The sequence below is a fragment of the Loxodonta africana genome, chromosome 4 (genome assembly GCF_030014295.1).
Source record: "Loxodonta africana isolate mLoxAfr1 chromosome 4, mLoxAfr1.hap2, whole genome shotgun sequence".
NCBI classification, from domain to species: Eukaryota; Metazoa; Chordata; class Mammalia; order Proboscidea; family Elephantidae; genus Loxodonta; species Loxodonta africana.
This window is the reverse complement of record NC_087345.1, coordinates 69,274,045-69,295,981: the sequence shown is the minus strand read 5'-3', so window position 1 is coordinate 69,295,981 and position 21,937 is coordinate 69,274,045. Positions and strand designations below refer to the sequence as shown.

General features: G+C 40.6%; 1 non-coding gene across 1 annotated transcript; it reads left to right on the top strand.

The window, feature by feature from the left end:
• Positions 1 to 13,864: 13,864 nt before the first annotated feature.
• On the top strand, positions 13,865 to 13,971 carry LOC111748453 (U6 spliceosomal RNA). Its single transcript, XR_002784170.1, has one exon. It is a non-coding gene; the product is annotated as a U6 spliceosomal RNA (small nuclear RNA).
• Positions 13,972 to 21,937: the final 7,966 nt, after the last annotated feature.

The window sequence follows — 21,937 nt, the reverse complement described above, 5'->3', positions numbered from 1 at the left end:
AGTAAGCTCTCAATAAGTCTTAGCTATCCATTCAGTTGTTTTATTATGAAAACTTGTGAGTAAACACCAACAAGAAGGATTGCCTGTTTGGGTAATTACATAGAAGAGAATTCTAATTTCAGCAGCCTCAATATAGGAAAATTTTAATATTCAAACCACAGAAAAGCCACGGTGAGTTTGTCTTAACCTTCACGTCAAGGGGTGCAGTTGAGGAGAATGTAAGGACAGCAGATCCATAAGTCTGGCTGGGGTCACTCTTGATTTATACGGTCAACACCTGCACTGGGGCTTACACTCTATGAACTGAGAATTTACTAAGTTCGCCTAATTGCTTTGCTAGCCTGTCTCATTCAACCCTTGCAATAAGTCTAGAAAGTGAGTACTATTACAAACCATCTCTACCTTACAGAAGAAGAAACTGAAGTTGAGTAATTTTAATTGTCACACTCTTGTGGCTCACAAGTGGCAGAGCTAATATTCAAATCCCAATCTCCATTCACAGTGAGCACTGATTCACCAAGGTACCTGACCTCTGACAGAGGATGGTACCCCCAGTGCTGCCCCGGAAGTCATTCCTGAAAGCACCAAGATATCTAGAAAGAGTCTTTCTGATTTCCCTCAGGGACAGCCTGGCCCATTCCAGCCTAAAGTGCAAGTGCGCCTGGAGGCTCAGTGACCAGGGTTATTCGGGTTTCTAATCATTCATTGTAATAGCACCAGCCTTGTTTATTTAATTAGGTGTGGTCAGGTAAGTTTAAGGCAAATAATGATAATAATAGTATAATGGCTTATACTGTGCTAGGCAGTATAATCAGAACCTTATATATATTTAGTCTCCACCATGGCCTACAAAGTAAGTATTATTATTCTCTTATTACAGATAATCAAACAGACTCAGAGAGGTTAAGTAATTTGCCCAAGGCCCACAGTAAGTGGCAGGAATGAGAAATACTGGGTATTTCTGAGCAGTTAGTACAAGGCAGTGGGAATCAGGTGATCATCAAAGAGCCATTTAGAAAACTAGCAGCTGCCGGCTGCTTCTGTACCTCCAAATCCTGTGAGCTCAGCCACGGGGACTTTGGGAAACTAAAGATTCTTCTTGTGAGGAGATGTGGGGACAAAAACTTGTGAAGACCAAGATCACCAAGGACCTGAGCAATGTAGGTGCTCCATTAGCTGAATTTAATGACAGTTGTATAACAAGATCAGCTTTTATAATTAAAAAAAAAAAATCATATTTATGGAATTCTTCTCTCTCACATTTGATAAAATATTTATGACATTTTCTCAAAAGCCTGAGAGAAAAACGTCGAGAGAAAAAAAAAAAAAAAGGCTCTTTAAGGTTCATTTGCGACTTGTCACCACAGATATTTAAAAAAAAAAAAATCCTTTTAAAGCTTGCCAGTTGACAGAGGAAATTATGACAAAAAATAAGAATGAGGTTGGAAAGGACAGGATGAAAAAGCTGCTAACCAAAATTGTTCATCTTCCTCCCACACATTCTGTGGGTCGTTCAATTCACAGCATTGAAACTTGTTTTTTTTTTTTTTTTTTAACTGATTTAAAAACTTCACAAAACAGGACTCTATGAGTGCTTAATTTTAATTTTCATTATAGCAAATGATCTCTGGCCGGTATGTATTAATGACCAAAGGCTCACTTTAAGGGGGGGCAAAAAAAAAGGATGTAGAATATAGATCAGCCTTTGATATACGACTCCTTTTTGAGATCTGAAATAGCTCCAGGAGCAAACTGCAGGTATATGTGTGAAAAAGATGTTCTGGAGATCAGCAATCTGTAGCTCTTCTCTTTCTTTGTAAAATGGCAGGACCTATGGTGTATGAGGAAACTCTGGTGGCCTACTGGTTAAGTGCTACTGCTGCTAACAAAAAGATCAGCAGTTCGAATTCACCAGGCACTCCTTGGAAACCCTATGGGGCAGCTCTACTCTGTCCTATAGGGTTGCTATGAGTTGGAATCGTCGCGAGAGCAATGGGTATGCTATGTGAGTTGAGACCAGTAGAGAAGCCTCCTGCATTTTAGTATTCTTGTACTTCTGCTGTAGCAATAATGTTCTCTACAGTTTTTTGAAAACGTTCTGCTTTATTTTTGCCCATGTGTAGATAAAAGAAAACATAGCAAGTGGAAGGCAAGCTTAAGGCAGTCTTTTGAACCAGAAACTCGTGAACAAATCAGAAAATGAAGTCTCTAACTTGTCATTATTATTATATTGTTGTTAGCTGCTGTCTAATTGGTCCCAGCCTCATGTTGACCCCATGTATTACAGAGTAGAACTGCTCCATAGGGTTTTTTCTTGGCTGTAGACTTTACCAAAGCAGTTCACCAGGCCTTTCTTCTATGGCTCTGCTGGGTGAGTTTGAACTGCCAACCTTCAGGTTAGCAGCTGATTGCAAACGACTTGCACCACCCAGGCCTCTTATTATTATGTAAATATATAATAATAATAGCAGCTATAATTAGTTGAAATTTACGATATGCCAGGCAGTGTGCTAAGCCTGTTAATACATTATCTCATTTAATTCTCGTTTGATAGACAAGAAAACTGAAGTTTAGAGAAGTTAAGTGATGTGGTAAGGGCTGTGATTGGAAGCTGGGCCTGACAGTGTGTTATAAGATCTAAGAATCCAAGCTCAAGAATCAGACAGCTTGGGTTAACCACTTATGATTGCATAATTTGGGGCAAGTTATATAAACACTCCAACTATCTGTTTTCACAACTGTAAAAAAGCGGTGACAATAATACCTACCTAATTTTTTTTTAATTTCAAGGTTAGGTACTAAATAAGTGTCATCTATTACCAGTATTCCAAAGCCCATATATTTGGTCAGTTTACCACGTACAAAACTCTGAAGCAAGATCTATGTTGAGAGTGCCAGTGGCATATTGTACATGGAGATTCCTTAACTGGTAGGTTGCTATTTTCTCTCCAATCTTGTGTCTTTTTGTTTTAATTTACGCTTGCATCTTAGTGAGCGCTTCTCTTAGACCACCAAGTGGAATAGGGTGAGATTCCAATCAGCAAAGGCTATGCTGGATAGGCTAACACTGGATTTTACTTTCTTCTATTATATAAAAGTTATAGTTAAGGTTTGGGTTGTAATTATATTTTGGTTTTTAAAAATGAACTAGCCACCACAATATTTTCTTTTAAGAAATTGCTTTTTGAATACATATAAGTGACATATTAATGCAAACTGTTGCTAAAAACTTTAAACATAGGAGAATACGGACTAAAAAGCTGAAGTTCCCCTTTAATCGGTTCCCATTCTACCTCCTCCCCACTCCGGAGGCAACTGCTGACAATAGTTTTTGTGTATCATTCCAGATTACTTTCTGTGCATTTTTATATCGAGGTAAATGTGAACCTGTGTCTGTATTTCTTAATGTACATGGGATAATGCTGCACATAATTGAAGATTTTTATTTTAATGCTGCCCTGCCAAAGGAAGTTCAAACTTATCTTTGTGGCAATGAAAAGCCTATATTATCTGCCCTACCTCCACCCCCACATCCATTCCTGTGCCCTGACATGTACCTTCTATCAGGGAAATTTCCTTGTAATGTCCTGAATGTGACCTGGCCACCGCCACCTTTGCAGACTTGCTATTATGGGTTCCTAACCTGGAATACCTTCCTCTATTTTCTCTACCTTACCAATATTGGCCCATTCTTTAAGGGCCAGTTAAGCACTTGTCTCTGAGATTGTCTAGAACTGACCAGATCAACCATGAACTGGGGAAGCTTATTGTATTCTACGTAAAACTTTGATATAAACTATTAAAAAACAAAAAACCAGTGGCTGTCAAGTTGATTCTGACTTGTGGTGACCTCGTTTGTGTCAGGGTAGAACTATGTTCCATGGGGTATTCAATGGTTGTGATTGTTTGGAAGAGTTTTCTTCTGCAGCTCCTCCAGGTGAATTCAAACCCACCAGTAGCTGAACACTTAATCATTTGTGCTACCCAGGGACCCCTTGCATATGCTACAGTGCATTTTTATTTAACCTGCTCATGTGCATATCCACCATGTGTCTGTCAGATTTTTACCAACTTCTGTGGTCTGAAATTGATCAAACATGCAATCAAGATGCATTGATAATTTCTGGGGGTTAGGATTCGAAAGTTGGAAACACGGAAGAAGAATTGGTAGCTGGAAAACATGGCCTTGGTGAGAGAAATGACACCAGAGATTACATGATAGAATTTTGCAAGACCAACGACTTCTTAAATATCGTTTTTCACCAACAAGAACAGCGATTATACAGGTAGATCTTGCCAGATGGAATACACAGGAATCAAATTGACTATATCTATAGAAAGAGACAGTGGAAAAAGCTCAATATCATCAGTCAGAATAAGGCCAGGGGCCAACTGGAACAGGTCATCAACTGCTCATATGCAAGTTCAAGTTGAAGCTGAAGAAAATTAAAACAAGTTTATGAGATCCAAAGTATGACCTTGAGTATATCCCACCTGAATTTAGAGTCCATCTCAAGAATAGATCTGATGCATTGAACACTAATGACCGAAGATCAGATGAGTTGTGGAATGACATCAAGGACATCATGCATGAAGAAAGCAAGAAGTCATTAAAAAGACAGGAAAGAAGGAAAAGAGAAAAGACCAAAATGGATGTCAGAAGAGACTCTGCAACTTGCTCTTTAACATAAAGTAGCTAAAGCAAAAAGAAAAAATGAAGTAATAGAGCTGAACAGAAGATTTCAAAGGGCAGGTCGAGAAGACAAAGTAAAGTATTACCATGACATGTGCAAAGATCTTGAGGTAGAAAACCAAAAGGGAAGAACAAGTTTGGCATTTCTCAAGCTGAAAGAACTGAAGAAAAATTCAGGCCTCAAGTTGCAATTTTGAAGGATTCTATGGGGAAAATATTAAATGATGCAGGAATCTTCAAAAGAAGATGGAAGGAATACACATAGTCACTGTACCAAAAGGAATTGTTTGATGTTCAACCATTTCAGGAGGTAACATATGATCAAGAATGGTTGGTACAGAAGGACAAGGTCCAAGCTGCACTGAAGGCATTGGCGAAAAACAAGGCTCCAGAAATCGACGGAATACCAATTGAGATGTTTCAATAAATGGATGCAGGACTGAAGTGCTCACTTGTCTACGCCAAGACTTGTAGAAGACAGCTAACTGGCCAACCGACTGGAAGAGATCCATACTTGTACCCATTCCAAAGAGAAGAGATTCAACAGAATGCAGAAATTATGGAACAATATCATTAACATCACACTCAAGCAACTTTTTCCTGCAGATAATTCAAAAGTAGTTGCAGCAGTACATCAACAGGGACCTGCCAGAAATTCAAGCTGGTTCAGAAGAGGACATGGAACAAGGGATGTCATTACTGATGTCACATGGATCTTGGCTGAAAGCTGAGAATAACAGGAAGATGTTTACCTGTGTTTTATTGACTATGCACAGGCATTCGACTGTGTGGATTATAACAAATTGTGGATATTGAAGTACTTACTGATGAAGATACAAAGACCACAGCTTTCAGTATGGTTTACACCTCAACACAAAGAAAGCAAAAATCCTCACAACTGGACCAATGAGCAACATCATGACAACTGGAGAAAAGATTGAAGTTGTCAAGGATTTCATTTTACTTGGATCCACAATCAATGCCCATGAAACAGCAGTCAAAAAATCAAAAGATGCATTGCATTGGGCAAATCCGCTGCAAAAGACCTCTTTAAAGTGTTAAAAGAAAAGATGTCACTTTAAGGACTCAGGTGCACCTGACCCAAGGCATCGTATTTTTAATTCCTTCATATGCATGTGAAAGCTGGACAATGAATAAGGAAGACCAAAGAAGAATTGATGCCTTCGAATTATGGTGTCAGAGAAGAATATTGAATGTACCACGGGCTGCCAGAAGGAGGAACAAACCTGTCTTGGAAGATGCACAGAGAGAATGCTTCTTAGAAGCAAGGATGGCGAGACTTCATCTTACATACTTTGGACATGTTATTAGGAGGGATCAGTCCCTGGAGAAGGACATCATGCCTGGTAAAGTAGAGGGTAAGCGAAAAAGAGGAAGACCCTCAAGGAGATGGATTGACACAGAGGCTGCAACAACGGGCCCAAGCATAACAATGATCATGAGGATGGCAGGAGACTGGGCAGTGATTCTTTCTGTTGTACGTAGGGTTGCTATGAGCCGGAACCCACTTGACAGCACCTAACAACAATAACAACAACAACATGTGCATATCTTGTCTCCTCAATAGATTTCTAAGCGCTTATCTGCTAATCAAAAGGTCAGCGGTTCGAACCAAACCAGTGGCTCTGAGTGAGGAAAGACCTGGCGATCAGCTCCCGTAAAGATTAAACCAAACCAAGCCCATTGCCATCGAGTTGACAGTCTAGGAAATCCTGTGTGGCTGATCTACTCTGTCATATAGGGTCACTATGAATCAGAATGGACTCAGTGGCACACACCAACAACAATATGTACATATATATGTATATGTGTGTGCATGTTTATGTGTGCTTGCATGTGTGTATGTACTGCCTTCTGTTTTTCTTTAATGATGCTTAGCATCTTTTTTTTTCAATGAGGGCAGACCAAAGAGGATCTTTGAATAATGTGCCTATGGTTTAAGATTACAATTTTGCTGTAAGCAACTTCTAGGATATTCATTTTAGAAAGGGTTGAGAAAGGAGTGCCTTCCTTAGAGGAGTTTCCTAGGATGCTCTACTTTGCCTGTGGGGAGTGGAGGTAGTAGAATAACCTTTGCAAGTAAAGAAATGCTGAGAACTGCACTAATAAATACTTTCAACACTTTCCTGTACATATCAAGTATTTTTATCTCCTGCATTTTTCCTTTTGGTCAGGATACACGGGCAACATAAACACAAAAATAAAATTGAATTAGGTGGTGTAAAAATGGCATGGCAGGAGCTTCTGATCTTCTCTAGCTTTACAAGAGGGAAGGAGAATCAGGATCAATAGCCCAAGGCTGATTCCTATGAGGCAGAGGTCCAACATGCCTCCTCTCTCTGCCATCTTTACCAATTCTGACACTGACTGTCCCTCCCATGGCATTCTCTGCTTCTCTGTTGGGTTCAATAATTCATCGTAATGGCCACATAGAACTCACAGACAATATTCATGATGGGGTTTATTATGGGAGTAACAGGTTACAATTCAGGTTTAGAAATACAGACCTTCCATCAGGACAGCCTCATTCTCAGCTGTGCCCACAGGCATGCCTCTCTCTGGCGTATCTGCCCTCCTCAGGCAAGTGTTACAAAGCTTTTTTAGCTCTGCTGATAAGTGCCCTGAGGCACCCCATTCTTCCAGTGAGACTCCACTGGAAGGTGCTGAGCTCTAGCTCCGTGGGTCTGTCCGCAAACCTAGCTCCACTGAGCACCTGGAGGCATCCTACTCCTCCAGCAAGCCTCCTGCCTGAAGTCTCAGCTTTCTCACTCTGTGGGCTAGGAAGCCCACTGTGCTGTCTCCTGCAGCTGATTCTCACTGTTTTCAGCATTACAGCTCTCTCTTGGTCTCCTGGTTCAAGGAGCTTCTCAGCACAGGGATCCTGGGTCCAAAAGACACTCTGCTCTTGGCCCTTCTTCTTTGGTGGTGGTGAGATCTTTTCCTTGCTCTGGAATTGGCCTCTTTTAAGTCTAGTAGGATGGCAGAACTGCTCAATCCCCTCATTAGGTTTCCATGTACTTTATTAGCATAGTCCCACCCGATCATTTGGTGGGAGTTACAAGACCATGGCGAGAAAGGCCACACAAAATCAATCGCAGGTGGTCACAGGGAAAGACACTGTACAGTCATAGTTATAAGAACACCATTTGTGACTCAGAAGAAAAACGTTCATCAAACTTCAGCTACCCTGTAAATATGAACAGTGTCCTATACCATAAGATCCAGTGAAGATTAGCTAGGACAAAGGTGAAGGAATATAACCATGGAAAACAGGTGACTTATTTAAAATTATCTATAATTTTTATTTCTACTAAGGTATTTTTAGTAATTCAAGGCCAGGCTAATTTATCAATTTTGGAAAATTGCTGGTGATATTAAAAATTGGGGATTATTGGAGTTGGCTTAAACTGTTTGACTTAAAAAGTTTACTAAGGTAAACCTTTAAGTAAGTGTGCTATTTTGTTGTTAGCTACTTTTCAGTCAGCTCCAAACTCATGGTGACATCATGCACAACAGAGTGAAGTGCGCCTGGTCCTGTGCCATCCGCATGACCAGTTGCAGATTGGACCATTGTGATATAGTAGCAGCAAAGATAGATTGCCAGGCCTTTCTTCCTAGTGTGACTTAGTCTGGAAGTTCTGCCAAAACCGATTCAGCGTTATAGCAATATGCAAGCCTCCACTGACAGGCGGTTGGTGGCTGTAGCAGGAGGTACACTTGCCAAGAATTGAACCTGGGTTTGCCACATGGAAGGTGAGAATTCTACCACTGAGTTACTGATGCCTCACTTAAGTGTGTTGTGGTGTCGGTTATTTTTATATAACAGCCATATCTTAGTAATCCTTTAAGTTTTATTATAGTGATCTTGGCCTGGAATGAGGTTTTTATTAAAATAGTTGATAAACCAGGTTTTGGAATTCTCTTCTTTATGGTTAAAATTTTGAATCCTTATGATTTTTTCAAATCTTTTTTTCTAAAATACCTAAAACTATTTTCTCATTTACATTACTTTTTGGAGAATCAGCACATATAATTTTTTTAGTAACTACTTATATTCTTGCTTATATTATTCAATAATTAGAGATGTCTACATTAATTCCTCACATTTATTATGTGAAGCATTCTTTGTAAACTGGTATTCCATTATAGAAATAAATTAGTTATTGATGAATAGAACCTTCATAACCAGAATGCTATAGGAACAGATCATAAATTTTTTCTCCTTAGCACATTTAAAAAGCATTAAAATAAAGGACAAAGAGCTTACACTAAATGTTTATGACTTTGGTTTATGTATATGGGCTAATGGGATGGAAGGCTAATTCGTCACTTAGTTCTCATTGCATTTAATTAGTCTGGATCATTTTATACTGTATTGGAAATACTGTACCTCCTTTCTTCTTGTTTCCTAGGACAAACAAAGCAAATTAACAGTGACAGGCAGTAGCTACCTTTAGTTCTGGGTGAATGTAAACGGTGAGAAAAATAAGCTTACTGTAGGAAACAAACAAGGACCATGTGCAGGCAGCCAGCAGTCACTCTTAAACCTCTGAAGAGGCCATTCCAGTTCTGGGTCATGTTTTCTTCCTTGTGGCATTGCTGCTTGTGCTCCCATTTTGTCTGTGATTCGGTATCCATGATGACCTGAGGTAGGCAGTTGTTACTGAGGAAGGTGTACAATCTTTAGGCAGCAAGCCTTATGGATTCAGGTTCTTATTTACAGAGAATAACTTTTGTATTCTTATTTCTAAATTATGCAGCATTTTATATTTTTAAACTGCCTTGCAATCATTATTAGTTTTTTATGTTAAAAATTTGACAACCCAAATATTGTACCTGATAGAGATATGTGGTCATAGATTATATAGAATAACAGTTCTAGTTTTACCAGAGAAACCCTAAGATTGTAGTATTTGATAGGAAACAGATGGTCATTAACTGCTATATCAAACTCTGTAATGAAAAGTGACTTCTATCTTGGACCATAAAGGAAGCAGCTGGTTACATCTTTTTAAACAGGTTTGCCTTCTAGTGTTGTGTTCCAGAAGAGACCTGGCCATTGACTGGAATCAGCTTGGTGTCATAAACACCTGGGTTCTAGTGCCAGGTTACAGACCAGCTGATTGTGTTAGTTCAAGAAATTAATTTAACGTTTCTTGGATTCAGTTTTCTCAACTCTAAAAGGAGAGGTCCTTTCCAGATTTGTGACTATTCATACTGTCCAAGGTAAAGGTCCAGAAGTTCCACATCTGACACTAAAGACCCAGGAACTCCCAGGCTGGTGGCCACAGAAGGAGCCAGGAGGGAGCTGTGTGGCTGAGGATGAGGGGGCTGCAAAGAAATGGGGCTCCTAAACCACCTGGTGAGAAACTCAACTCTTATTTGTTTAATTTATTGGGGTGCTTTTGAGGGGAGAAGTTTCTCTGATTAAAAAATATTGGGAAAACTCTGTCCAAGATGATATATATAGGTTTCCTTCTAGTTTTTGGTGGTTCCTGGGTGTTGCAAGGAGCCCTGGTGGCACAGTGGTTAAAAGCCCGGCTGTTAACCAAAAGGTTGGCAGTTTGAATCCACCAGCTGCTCCTTGGAAACCCTATGAGGCAGTGTTAACTCTGTCCTATAGTGTCGCTATGAGTCAGAACAAATGCAATGGGTTTGGTTGTTTTTTGGGGGTTTGGGTGGTGCAAACAGTTTGTGCACAACTACTAAGCTAAAGGTTGGCAGTTCAAACCCGCCCAGAGGCAGCATGGAAGAACGGCCTGGCACTCCGTTTCCCTGAAGATTACAGCTAAGAAAACCCTATAGAACAGCTCTGCTTTGCAACACGTGGGGTTGCCATGAATTGACTCGATGGCAACAGGTTTGGTTTCTCTAGTTTTTTAATTCTATAACTTGAAGCAATAGAAAGAACTTGCAACCTGAGTAAAGAATGTGTGTAATTTTTAAAATAAATGCCTTTAGAGAAACCTAGTAATTCTTGTCCTTTTGAGTCTCGGTGGTTTATATATGACTGTAATTAATGGAAGAAGCCCTGGTGGTGCAGCTGTTAAACACTCAGCTGCTAACCAAAGGATTGGTGGTTCGAACCCGCCAGCTGCTCCATGGGAGAAGGATGTGGCAGTCTGTTCCTGTAAAGATTTCCAGGCTTGGAAACCCTATGGGGCAGTTCTACTCTGTCCTATGGGGTCGCTATGAGTTGAAATCGACACTACAGCAGTGGTTTGGTGATTAATGGTGCACATTGCAGATGGAAGAAAGGCGATTTGATAGTTAAATCGACATTCTGTTGGCTAATTGCTGCATATGACGTTTATCTCTGTGAGTCTAATGACACCAAACAGGTTACACTTGAAGTGACTTGTATTGACTTTGGTGCTTGTAAATAGTTCCTCTGGAAACAATATTCCTCTCCTGGATCAATTTTACTCCCTAATTTAATTGGGAACATTTGTTTTTTGTGATCGCAATTACCAATACATTACTTTTTTTTAGTCTGAGAGGAATTTTTAATTTTCAATTTACTGGGAGACAAAAAAATATTAAAAAAAACAAAACTCAGTTACTAGAAATAGCGAGGGTAGAGGAAAAACAAATGAATATTTGGAAGAAAGAGAAGGTTCAAATACCCTAAGAATACATTGTTGCTTGGCAGTTTATTCATTGTGCGAATAAAGATCACCGAAGATTGGAATAGGTTTGCTGAAGCCTGTTTGGAATTGCTTCAATCATTTTCTAGTTTGGAAAACTATGGTGCTGTGACCTAGATAGGAAACACAGGGAAGCCGAAGGACGCGGGTAGTGCTATTTCACTTCCCTGTGGTTTCACATCTTCACATCTGCCCCCTGCCTTTTCACACTGCAGGGTTCCTAAAGTCCCAAGCCTCCTTGAATGTTTCCATCTTGATTTCTATGGAAGGTGGCAAGGCAGCCTCTGTTTCTGTCATCATGCCACCCCCTTTGCTCTCACTCTCTTCCAATAAACCCTTGTCCTTTAAACCTATCAATACTTGGCTCCCAAGAAATTAGCCCCATAGGTAGAGGAGTTTCATCAGGGTCAAGATTTTCTATGCTTGAGTTTAGAAGGGTCTCTGCAGCCAATAGTCAGGAAATGTCATTGCTGCTGAACAGGGATGATAAATCTTCCAGCCACCCAATAATGCAATCTCCCTCATCATGGAAAAAGGTCAGGCTTGAACTGTAAATGAAAGCCCATCACGCAGCAGTGTGTCTCTTCAGGTTAGATTAAATCTTCAGGGAGATAAACTGCGGCACCTATCACAGTTCTGCTGCTACGGTCCTGGACTTCACTGGTTACTTTTTATACAGCTGATCTCCCATAAAGCTTAGGCATTGACATTCAGAATATAGAGCCTGGATGAAGGAGGGGCAGAGGTTGAGCTTCTGAGGATTCTGAATTTTATCTGTAGAATATAGGCATCTTGGGTGGTTCAAACTATTAACAACCTCAGCTGCTAACTAAAAGGTTGGAGATTCGAGTCCACCCAGAGACGATTCTAAAGAAGGACCTGGTGATCTACTTTTGAAAAATCTACCATTGAAAACCCTGTAGAGCACAGTTCTACTCTGAACCCATGGGGTCACCATGAGTCGGAATCCACTCAATGGCAACTGGTTATACAGGCTAAAATGTCCTCGAAAGGAAGAAATTTAAATTTAGAGTCTGTATTAAAGAAAGTTAGGACTTAGGGGATGTTTCCTTGGATGTATAAATTTTCTTGGAAATTTTTGTAACAAATCTCTTAGAATGCTGGAAGTGGAAAAATCTCCAACATTTTACAACATGTTTAATTCTCTTCACTTTAACAATCCAGACACTAGTACTTGAAGTTAAGCATCTGACGTCTGAATTCTCATTCTTCAGTTAATCAGCATTTATTTGCACTACCATGTCTTAACAAGCTGTGAAGATATAAAGATAAAGAAAGTTGTTCATCTCAAAGAACCCATGATTTGTCTGGAGGAAGAAAGACACATATTATATTTTAGTTATTTAAAATATAATATACTAAGTGCTATACCAGAGTTATTCCCAAAGGTCCATAGGGGCACAGGAGGGGGAGCCACTAACTGCCTGAAAATTTCGGAAGACTTCACCAGGGAAGTCTCTGTACAGATTCTTAAGAATGAGTAGTTTTCCTGTAGGTAGAAAAGGAAGGGGAAATATATTACTGACAGAGGAAATGTGCACAAAGACCCAGAGATGTAAGAGAAAATGGCATATTTGAGGAATGGAGAGGATTTCAATATGGTGGGAGCTTAAGGTAGATGGGAAGTGGTAGTAGATGTGACTAGAAAGGCCAGCATGGTTCAGAACAGGGCATGCCAAAGACAAAGTACAGTCCATCTAGCAGATTCCTTCTTGTCCCCGATACAAGTGCAAAGCAAGATCAGGCCTTCCACCCTCTGTAAGATACACCCTTATCTTTGCAAAATGAAGCACTGTCCTAGGTAGGCAGGTGAGCCATAGTACTCCACTAAAGTCTTACTTCGAACTTCGATCATGTGGATTCCTCAAATGGTGGTGCATTTTAGAGGAAGACCTTGTCATTGACCTTCTCTACTTTTCTCAATTGACAGAAGTTAAGAATGATAGTTTTTCAAAATACTGGGCCAGGTCCTTTGGATGATCCAAGAGCTACAGTAAGAAAGAAAATTATTAAGGATGTTATTCATACTTTCATTTGTTCACAGTTTGGTGATATTAGGATTATTATTATTGGTGGAGAAATTGATTTGCAAAACCTAGATGGAAAAGTTTTTTTTCCTCAGTTACTCAGCACTAGGCATTTACTTTACAACGCCCATAAATAAATGCAAAGAGGAGAGGGTCACTAGGGAGTATAAGCTTTCTGAGATATGTTGACAGAGTATTGACTCACCAGAATCTGAGTTCTCAGCACTAGCTAGCAGGATCATTACTAATTCCTGGGTCTCACGGTAAAGCATGTGTTCAGGTCAGTTATATCCAGCTGTTTTAGCAGGGACTAAAATGTTTGCAGTGTTTCATGAGACCGGTTAATATTAGCCCTGAAAGGGCACTTTGCATATGCACATGTGCACACGCGCGCACACACAGACACACACACACAGAGAACAACAGCTTTTTCTTTTTTTATAAAAGGAAATCTGGTGCTCGCTTTGGCAGCACATATATTAATATTGGAACAATACAGAGAAGATTAGCATCGCCCTTGAGCAAGGATGACACACAAATTCACGAAGCATTTCATATTTTTAAAGCATACCTTGCTCATGGATAGGAAGACTCAACATTGTAAAAATGTCTGTTCTACTGAAAGCAGTCTTCAGATATAGTGCAATCCCAAACCAAATTCCAGTGGCATTTTTTAATGAGATGGAGAAACAAATCACCAACTTCATATGGAAAGGGAAGAGGTTCCGGATAAGGAAAGCGTTACTGAAAAAGAAGAACAAAGTGGGAGGCCTCACTCTACCTATTTTAGAACGTATTATACTGCCACAATAGCCAAAACAGCCTGAAACTGGTACAACAACAGATACATAGACCAATGGAACAGAATTGAGAATCCAGGCATCAATTTTTCCACCTATGGGCAGCTGACACTTGACAAAAGTCCAAAGTCTGTTAAATAGGGGAAAAGACAGTCTCTAACAAATGGTGCTGGCATAACTGTATATCCATTTGCAAAAAAATGAAACAAGACCTATACTTCACACCATGCACAAAAACTAACTCAAAATAGATCAAAGACCTCAACATAAAATCTAAAATGATAAAGCTCATGGAAGAAAAAATAGAGACAATGCTAGGAGCCCTGATACATGGCCTAAACAGCATACAAAACATTACTAACAATGCACAAACACCAGAACAGACACTAGGTAACAGGTTGCTCCTAAAAATCAAACACTTATGCTTATCCAGACTTCACCAAAAGAATAAAAAGACAACCTACAGACAGGGAAAAAATTTTTGGCTATGACAAATCTGATCAGTATCTGATCTCTAAAATCTACAAGATATTACAAAACCTCAACAACAAAAAGACAAATAACCCAATTAAAAAATGGGCAAAGGAGATGAACAGGCACTTCACCAAAGAAGACATTCAGGCAGCTAACAGATACATGAGGAAATGCTCACGATCATTAGCTGTTAGAGAAATGCAAATCAAAACTGCAATGAGATACTGTCTCACCTCAGCAAGGCTGGCATTAACCCAAAAAACACAAAATAATAAATGTTGGAGAGGTTGTGAAGAGACTAGAACACTTATATACTGCTGGTGGGAATGTAAAATGGTACGACCACTTTGAAAATCAATTTGGCACTTTCTTAGAAAGCTAGAAATAGAACTACCATATGATCTAGCAATCCCACTCCTTGGAATATATTGTAGAGAAACGAGCCTTCCCACAAACAGATATATGCACACCCATGTTCATTGACGCACTGTTTACAATTGCAAAAAGGTGAAAACAACCAAGGTGGCCATCAGCGGATGAATAGATAAACAAATTGTGGTATATTCACACAATGGAATACTACGCATCGATAAAGAACAACAATGAATTTGTGAAACACCTCACAACATGGAGGAATCTGGAAGGCATTATGCTGAGTGAAATTGGTCAGTAGCAAAAGGACAAATACTGTATGAGACCACTATTGTAAGAACTCAAGAAAAGGCTTAAACACAGAAGAAAACATTCTTTGATGGTTACGAGGGTGGGAAAGGGTATTTACTAATTAGATAGTCAAGCCCAAGCCAAGCCCAGTGCCGTCGAGTCGATTCTGACTCGTAGCGACCCTATAGGACAGAGTAGAACTGCCCCATAGAGTTTCCAAGGAGTGCCTGGCAGATTTGAACTGCCAACCCTTTGGTTAGCAGCTGTAGCACTTAACCACTAAACCACCAGGGTTTCCAATTAGATAGTAGACAAGAATTATTTTAGGTGAAGGGAAGGACAGTACACAATACAGGGAAAGTCAGCACGGCTGGACTAATCCAAAAGCCAAGAAGTTTCCTGAATATAACCAAACACTTCAAGGGACAGAGTAGCAGGGGTGAGGTTCTGGGGACCATGGTTTCAGGGGACATCTAGGTCAATTGGCATAACAAAGTTTATTAAGAAAACATTCTGCATCCCACTTTGGTGAGTGTTGTCTGGGGTCTTAAAAGCTAGCAAGCGGTCATCTAAGATGCATCAATTGGTCTCAACATACCTGGAGCAAAGGAGAATGAAGAATACCAAAGACACAAGGAAAATATGAACCCAAGAGAAAGAAAGGGCCACATAAACCAGAGACTCTATCAGCCTGAGACTGGAAGAGCTAGATGGTGACTGGCTACCAACAATGACTGCCTGACAGGGAACACAACAGAGAATCCCTGATGGAGCAGGACAAAAATGGGATGTTGACCTCAAATTCTCGTAAAAAGACCAGACTTAATGGCCTGAGACTGGAGGGACCCCAGAGGTCATGGCCCCTGGACTCTCTGTTAGCCCAAAACTAAAACCATTCTCAAAGCCAACTCTTCAGACAAAGATTAGGCTGGATTATAAGACATAAAATGATACTGGTGAAGAGTGTGCTTCATAGCTCAAGTAGACACATGAGACTATGTGGGCAGCTCCTGTCTGAAGGTGAGATGAGAAGGCAGAGGGGGACAGGAGCTGGTTGAATGGACACGGGAAATACAGAGTGGAGAGAAGGAGTGTGCTGTCACATTGTAGGGAGAGCAACTAGGGTCACATAACAATGTGTGTATAAGTTTTTGTATGAGAAACTGATTTGAATTGTAAACTTTTACTTAAAGCACAATAAAAAATAATAATAATAAATAAAAAAGGAAATCTATTGGTGGAAAATACACTTCTGAAAGGATGGAAGATGTTGGAATGAGTTTCTAAAGATCCCCTTCTCCTTGGATATTTTGATCTGAATCCAGGGATTCATCCATTTAATCTATCAACAGATACAAACTGGATTTTTTCTGTCGTAAATGCTAGGGATATAGTGTGGATTAGACAGATAGGTCCCAGACCCTGAGGAATTGTAGCCTAATGCTTAAGTAAATAAACAATCTCACTCTAGGTTGAAGTAAATAAAGAGGTGATAGTAAATAACTGTGTTGGTGGTGGTCAGGGAAGGCCTCTGAGGAGGTGACATACATAAGGAAGGAAAAGCCATAAAAAGAGAAGACTATTCCAAGAAGTAGGGGTAGTATGTGCAAAGGACCTGGAATTGGAAAGAACCTGGATAGTCTGAGGAACAGAAAGGAGCAGAGCAAACAAAAGCAGAGGCTATGTGAGCTGAGATTGTAAAGTAGGAGGGTAGTGCATTAGGGGTCCTCGGGGCCAGTTCCCTGCACCATGAGTTGCTAGGAGGACTCACAGGACTCAGAATATAGTCATACTCATGGTTATGATTCATTACAGCACGAGGATACAAAGCCAAATCAGCAAAGGGAAAAGGTGCATGGGGAAAGGTTAGAGGAAATCAGGCACAAGCTTTCAAGAGTCGTCTCCCAGTGGAGTCTCATAGGACGCACTTGACTCCTCCAACAATAAGGTGTAACAATGCATACAACACGTTGCCTGCCAGGGAAACTCATTAGAGGCTCAGCCCCCAGAGTTTTTATGGTGGCCACTCACGTAGGCACCCTCTGCCTAGCATGTACCAAAATTACAGACTCCCCGGAGAAAAGCAGATGTTCAGCACACATCTCATTGTACGCACAATTTAGGCACAGGGAGCGGCTCTTTTCAGTATGCGGTTGGTGGGAACCCTCCTGAATGCCAGTCTAGGGCCAACCTTGAAAGTGGGTCTTCCTAAAAATAAGCAGTCTCAAGCTTGCTGTGTTTATTTGTTTCCACACAAGCAGGTTTGCTATACAGCAAAGAAACCAGCAGAAACCTTTTCCAGGCTTTGTGCAGTACCATTGTGGCTGGACCAAGACCATTGTAGCCCAAGCAAATTGACTGGACTATCTGGAGACAGGTGTGGATGGATTGGCTTTGACTAGGCTGCAGAATGTCAGGAAGGGAGGCCTGGTGCAGCAAGTTCCAGCCTTATGTCCATGTAGGCTTTGTGCACTCTAGATGATTGATGTGTCAACTTCTAGTTGATTTCCATCCATTGGCCCATGAAACTTGGCTAATTTCCATAAATAGAAATGAACTCTTTCTTCTAGATGCACTGTAGAAGTCATATGGCCCTTACCTCACATTGTATCATATGATAGCTATAGTGGAGATAGAGTTATCATTATGTGAGTGTGAACAGTCTTGCTGCCTTCCCCTAACCCCCTAGTAAAGAGGAAGGACAGTTGTTGGTGAAACAGCTTGCAGGCCTAGACTTTTCTTATGCTGATCAGAATAATAGAACTGTAGAGTCTCAAAAAACCTTGAATGGCTAGACATGGCCTAGAGCGACTCCTGAAAGAACAGGATTGGCTTGGAATATTAGACTAAAGGAAGGGTGTTGAAATGAGATAAAGTCAACTCCTTGCTGAAATTGGGATGAGAAGAGATTTGAAGGAAGCAGATACTGTCAAGAATAGGGATATGAGGAAAGGCAGTAATAACACTGGAGTTGTTGTCAGTCAGTGCCATAACTCACGGTTTCACTCCCCGCCACCGCCTTGGGTGGGCGGGGCTGACTGTTGAACCCCCCTGTGGGTGGAGCTACCTGGTCCCGCCCCACTTCTACGCGTGGCTGACAGCCGCACCCCCCCCCCCACAGCTCTTCCTTTCTCCCATTTGCCAAGGCGAGACCCTCTTCTCTGCCTAATGGCGGGTGCCACAGCCTGGCTGCCTGCACCCTGACTGGTGGGTGAAGGGGTGACACCAACCCTAGTGACATCACTGCCTTGGTGGCCCCTCCTCCGGTGGCACCTGCTCCCCCACTGCCGCCGACCCTGGGGTCATTATGGTATCACCCCCTCTGATAGTGTCAGAGGGTACAGTCTGCAACCCCTGCACCCCCCTAGTGACGCCACTGAGGAAAGGATCCCACCTTAGAACAAATGCTTTGGGTGGTACAATGTAATGTCTAGGTGTTTCTTTGAAAGATTTCAGTACATTTACAAATTCCTTTTCAATATATATATTTTTAATTTTGTTTGATGTCATCTGGTGTGTGTTTAAGTGCAGCAAAATCCTGCAACGTGAGATGGTCTAGATTCATTGCACCATTGAGCTTTACTGGTATTTTCCTTTCACCAATTCCATTATCACCTGCACTTCTGGAAGGCAGGAAGTGAAGAGAACACATTGCACACAGTGGATACTAACAAATGTTTGAACTAATGAACCAACACTTGCACACATTAAATGACAAAAGACAATGATAATGATGTTGTTTTGGAATATGCTCAGCAAGCAAGATATAAAAAATATCAAACAGAAAAATAAAAATCTTCTGGTGCCAAACCACATTCTAGGCGAACAACGGTAAAGGTGAGAGAGCTGTAGACAGGGCAACATTTTTAAGCACACTGCTGAAGCATTTCACATGACACAGCGACAAGATTTTGGACAGCTCTAAAGTCACAGCAGATACTCCATTCATTATAAAACCTGAATTGAGAATTTCTGAACAAAGTACCAAACAACTTGTCAGATGACAAGGAGTCACAACCAACTGGCTAATGTAAACTGCAACAGTGGTCAAAATATGGTCTTGATAAAGACTCACCAAATTTTGATAAATTTTTTTTTAGACAATTTTGCTATGAGCTGGTGTCAAAGTTTTATTTCATACTTGCTACAAGGAAGGAAACCCTGTTGGCATAGTGGTTAAGTGCTATGGCTGCTAACCAAAAGGTCGGCAGTTTGAATCCACCAGGTTCTCCTTGGAAACTCTATGGGGCAGCTCTATTCTGTCCTATAGGGTGGCTATGAGTGGGAATTGGCTCAACAGCAGTGTGTTGGTCGGTTTTTTTTTAATAAGGAAGGAGACCTGATAGGCCAATTCAAAGATTTGCTTTTGCTATGGACATTTTATAGGACAAGAGAATGGCTAGGTAATCTTTGTTTGACTGGATACGGTTAAAAAAAAAAAAAAAAAAAGCCTGGTTGAATACCATTAGATTCCTGACAGGCAGCTGAGGGTGTGGGCTGCAAGTTTCTAGAGAAGGTTTTAATCTAGGGTTTATCAGAAAATTACTTAAGCATTTTTATTGAGGAATGGTAATTTTTTTCTCAGAAGAATGTTGTAATTAATCTCATACAAAAAGGTTTTGTCCTAAACTTTTTTTTTCCATATTAACAAAAAAAGAAGAGTTGACTTTTACCAGCTATATCAATATGCATAGATACCTGGTATACACTGACCTTTAAATACAAAGAAATGTGTCATACATCCTCTGAACTGTCACACCTGGAGACTTTAATCACCATTGGGGGCCATGAACCCTCTTTTCTCAATATGTGTCATTATCAATTGTAAGTAGTTCCACCAGGCGGAATCATCTCAGCAAGTTACCTCTTGAAGCTAGTTCAGATAACAAAGTTAATTATACAGAAGAGGGGTGGCTTACGGAAACCAAGGACTAGAACGCAGCTGGCCGTTGAGGCTTCAGTGGATGACTGGAAACCTGTTGGGGATCCAGGAGTGCTCTTTTGTCTCTTGTTCTGCTTCTTTCTGTGCATCTATTGCCTTATCTCTTGGGGAACAGTTTTCCTGCCACTCAGTCCAGTGGAAGATGATAGCCAACAGTTTCCAAGTTCACAAGCTCTAGCTACATTCAGGGACTCTTTCTTGCTCCCAGTTCAAAATTTCCACGGTCCTGAGTTTCTGATTTGCTCAGCTTGGATCATTCCTAGCCCACTAAACTGAGGTCAGTGGTGGAGTCACATTGAATAAAAAGGTCCTTCCCTATAGCCTGGGAAGGAAGAATTGTTATAAGCTGGGCTGATACACACAAAATGTTTAATTTATGATGCCTGATCAAAAACAGGGGTTATTACTTGAAAGTTCAAGATAGTAAGAGTGAAACCAGTCACAAGTGACCAGCATCAGAGAACAAAAAGGTTCATGTTAGCTCTGGAAGGTGCCATGGGATGTTGTCCTCTACAGCGGCTCCCAAACCTGGCCAATCCCCAGAAACACATTTAGTGCCTTTAAAAATAGAATTCCTGGCTCCCCCTCATGAGATTTTGATTCATTAAGTCTTGAACCTACATATTAAAAGTTTCCTTATGGATTCTTACAATCAAGCTCATTTGGGGGCCACTGATTTACTATGTGCTTTGACTTTTGGATAGCGGAGAAATCTTAAAAGTTTTTCAGGGGAAGACATTTTGTAATCTGAATCATACATTCTCCATATGTTTTTAGGCCTGAGAATCAAACTTTTTCTTTATAACCAAATTAACATTTCTTTCTAGAAAGGAAATATATAAGGTATGTTTTGCCTTGTATTTATTCTAGGCTGGCACTATTCTACTTTCTCTTCAAATTCTACTAGACCTTTATACACTTTGACTTCTGGAACTATAATCAATGGCATTCTATCATACATACATTATTCGAATTCAAATATTTATGCCCAGTCCCAAATATTTTCTTTTTAAATGTGCTGAAAGTTCTGCCTGACTACTGCCCAGTTCTCCATGTCAGGGACTGGGACAATCCCAATGGTAACTTCGGTCTACTGGCTAGTGCAGCCTGGGTTTCTCCAGAGGCTGTGCTGGATTATGCTGGGATGTCCTCAAGAGGAGTTCAAAGCAAAAGTACTTTGAAGGGTGAGTGTAATTTCAAAGAACCAAGGCTTAAATATCAATTGTTGCTCTTAGTTGCTGTTGAGTCAACTCTGACTCATGGGAACCCCATGTACAACCAAACAAACTTTGTCTGGTCCTGTACCATCTTCATGATTGTTGGTATGCTCAAGTCCGTTGTTGCAGCCACTTGCATTTTGAGTGCCTCCCAAGGTAGGGGGCTCATTTTCCAGCCTATACTGGACAACATTCTGTTGTGATCCATAGGGTTTTTCTTTTTTTTAAGCAACAGAAATTTGTTTTCTCATAGTTCTGGAGGCCAAAAGTCCAAAATGTCAGCAGGGTTGGTTCCCTTTAGAGGCTTTGAGGTAGAATCTCTTTCATACCTCTCTCCTAGCTCCCTGTGGTTGCCAAAATCCTTGTCGTTCTTGGTTTAGGGCTGCATAACTCCAATCTCTGCCTCCATCTTCACATGGCTTCTCTTCTCTC